General features: G+C 47.6%; 1 protein-coding gene across 1 annotated transcript in view; it reads right to left on the reverse strand.

Annotated features, from left to right (window-relative positions):
• Positions 1 to 263, reverse strand: part of Akap1 (A kinase (PRKA) anchor protein 1) — a 30,970-nt gene extending 30,707 nt beyond the window's left edge. Inside the window, exon 1 of the mRNA XM_013519402.1 lies at positions 52 to 263. The gene's annotated coding sequence lies outside the window, so the exon portion shown is untranslated. The remainder of the gene's footprint in view (positions 1 to 51) is intronic.
• Positions 264 to 3,387: the final 3,124 nt, after the last annotated feature.

Consider the following 3,387-nt stretch of genomic DNA (forward strand, 5'->3'; position numbering starts at 1 on the left):
GGCCCCGCCCCTCGCCCTCGTGCCCCCGCGCCCTCCCACTCGCTCGCTCACCTGCGCGTGCGCGCCGCCGCCGCTCCCTCCGTACCTCTCTCAGCTGCGCGGGAGGGGGCGCGGGCTGGAGTCAACGTCCCTTCCCCGCCGGGAGCTGGCCCGGCCCGTGCTCTCGCGAGAAGAGCTGTAATCTCGGCGGGCCCGCGGGAGGGGAGTCAGGGTGCGGCGTTACAGCTGGTCGGACTCTGGGTCTTCTGCGTGGCGACCTCTGGGCCAGTTCGTAGCTTCTGCCCTTGGCGGTCTGAAGGGGTCCATTTTCAGGGTCTTTGCTTGGAACTGGCCCCTGGGCCAGGCGGAGAGGCCAGCCGTCATTACACTGTAATGCACTGGGTGCCCGTTAGTAATTGCTCAATAATAAGTGCATACCGGGAGTGCCTGCTGCCTCTCAAAGGCATCTTTCTTGTCTAACTTTGTTATCAAAGTGAGCCACTTTCCTCTAAATGGGCTGGAGATTTGCAGTGATTCCTAGAAAAGAGTGACCTTGAGTTACTGCCTCCACCAGGAACTTGAGGAAACAAATTTCCTCCAGACAATTGGACAGGGTGGAGTTCTGGCTGATCAGCCCTGTTCTGAATCTTAAGATGTAGAGACTTTTGAATATTTGGATAAAATACACAAAACATCGTGCAGACTGGGCATGATTGTGCACATCTGTAACCCCAACACTTTGAGAGGCTGAGGCAGGAGAGTCACAAATTGAGAGCCCAGCCTGGGCAATTTATTGACTTAGCGAGACCCTGTCTCAAAATAAAAATAAATAAAAGGGCTGGGATTGTAGCGTATTGTGAAGGCCCTAGGTTCAACCCCAAGCACGGTCCAAAAAAATCATATATATATATATATTTTTTTTTTTTTCAAAAATATCCTATTAAAGAACCAGTCATTACTTGGGGAACTTAGATGTTCACTAGCGATCAAATGCAAATTTCAAAGACAATGAGATATCATTTACCTATTGAGTTTTGGGTATAAATTCCTGTATATTTATGAGTCCCAAGTGCAAGATGTGATAGGTGCCATGCAGGAAACAAGAGGAAGCTGACATTCAAAAGAAATAAGACCAGCTTTAGATTTTGTGGTCAGGAAAGATGTAAAGTGAAATGTAAATAGAAATATTGGAAGAGTAGGAGCCAGCCATGCAGATTGAATATGGGCGTAAGTGTTGAGGCAATGTTCTCAGCAGAGGCACAACACAGACAAAAACAAGAAACAGCTTCTGGGGCCAGGCAATATCGAGCACGCCTGTCATCCCAGCACCCGGGAGGATGAGGCAGGAGGATCACTGCAAATTCGAGGCCAGCCTGGGCTCCGTAGTGAGCCCACTATGTACGGAGACCCTGTGTCAAAAGAAAAACAAAACAAAATAGCTTCTGGTGAATTGGAAGATAGTTGAGGGAGGGGCGGTTTGAGCCGGGACAGTAGCCACCTAATTACCCACAGTCAGGTTTGGTTTCATTCCGCTCTACTCAGCCTGGAAGCTAGTGATGATTGCATCTCCAAGCTTTGAGCGAATATCAGTGTGTCAGTCGCATCCAGTGCTTTGGGACATGCTAGGCCTGCCAAGCAAAGCGCAAGGGAAGAAAGGGGAACGTTACCAGGGATGGGGGAGGGGGCAGGCATGAATCAAATGGGCTAGGAAGAGCAGAGAGGGTTAAGTTCATGCAGTCACAACCAGACCTCAGCCAACAGAGTCAGGGCAGTGCAGAGGTCACAAAGGTGGCCCGAGTTTAAGAGGAGAAGTCGGGCAGGGTGGCACACACCTGAAATCTCAGCCCTGGGGAGGCTGAGGCAGGAAAATTACTGCGAGTTTGAGGCCCATATATAGTGAGTTCAAGCCCAACCTGAGCTACCTAGTGAGACCCTGTATCAAAAAACCAAGCAGCAACAACAAAAAGATTAAAAAGTAGAGAAATCCAGTGAGGATGGAAGGTGATCGATCCTAAGGATTTCCTTGGGGAAGATAGGATTACATTTTAAGGTCACACGTTAACATCAGCGCAAGATGGGTAAAGTCTGCTTATGGCAGGAATCTGTCCTTGCTTCTCTTTTCTTTAGTGGTGCTAAGGGTTGAACTCAGGGCCTCATGCTAGGCAAGCTCTTTACCACTGAGCTACCTCAGTCCCAAGACAAGAACTTTAACAGAGGGTGCGTAAAACAGCTACCAGGATGTCCACGAAACCCCCTCCAACGTCGTCCACGTGGTGCAGTAGGTACTGTATGGCATTCTTTCTGCAGATAATTATGGATAGCTTCTCTCAGATTCTCCAACCTGACCTTAAAAAAGGAGAATACAATAATTAGAGAAATACGATAATTACTATCCAAGATAGTAAGGGACCTGGGGATGGGGAAAGACAAGAGGGAGGAGGGGGAAGGGGGAATAAAAAGGTCGAGATGCATTATGTATGTCCTCATTAGCCATAATGGAAATATATATATATATATTAGACATATATATTTTTGAGATATAGATATATAGATTATTTTTTGAGACAAGGTTTCAGTATGTAGCTCAGGCTGCCTTGAACTCACTATATAGCCCAGGCTGGTCTCAACTGCATAATGATCCTCCTGTTTCTGCCTCCTGGGATTATAGGTATGTGCCACCATACCCAGCTGAATGTATTTAATATGTATTACAAACATATGGTAATTAAAAAGAAATCTGATCCAGAAAGAAATATTTACAATAAAAGGCTCAAATACTAATTTTAAAAAGTAATGAGCCGGTGATATGACTCAGCGGCACAGCACCTGCCTGGCAAGTGCAAGGTCCTGAGTTCAATTCCCGGTACCAACAAAAGAAAGAAAGAAAAAGAAAAAAGTAGTCAGGTGTGGTGGCACGTGCCTATAATCCCAGCACTCGGGAGGCACCCTCCCAAGGAAGATGCTTGCGAGTTCAAGGCCAGCCTGAACCACATAGTGAGACTCTGTCTCTATAGAAGAAAAGGAATGTGTCAGTCAGAAGGAGGAGGTAAAAAAAGAAAGCATTGAGAGGAGACCATGAGAGAGGAGGCTGAGGCAGTGCCCCAAGGCCTCCCAGGCCCAAGAAGTGACTCTCTGATAAATCGAAGAGGTCGGATGAGAACCTGCTGTGATCGCTCTTTTCATTCTCATAACTCAAGCCCCTCACTGTACAGCCACCAAACAGCCTTCTGCTAACGCAGACAGAGGCATGATTGGACCTGTGAAGACGCTGGTCTCGCAGTGACATTTCTGTCATTGTAAATTATGTAAGTTGCCCTCTGTCTTTCTACACCGGTACCTCTTGCCACTGTGTTCCACATGAGTCACCCGGACACTCTGGGCCTGGAACACGGTGAGACTGAATCTGTT

The sequence above is a fragment of the Chinchilla lanigera genome, unplaced genomic scaffold (genome assembly GCF_000276665.1).
Source record: "Chinchilla lanigera isolate Chin_1 unplaced genomic scaffold, ChiLan1.0 scaffold00050, whole genome shotgun sequence".
NCBI classification, from domain to species: domain Eukaryota; kingdom Metazoa; phylum Chordata; class Mammalia; order Rodentia; family Chinchillidae; genus Chinchilla; species Chinchilla lanigera.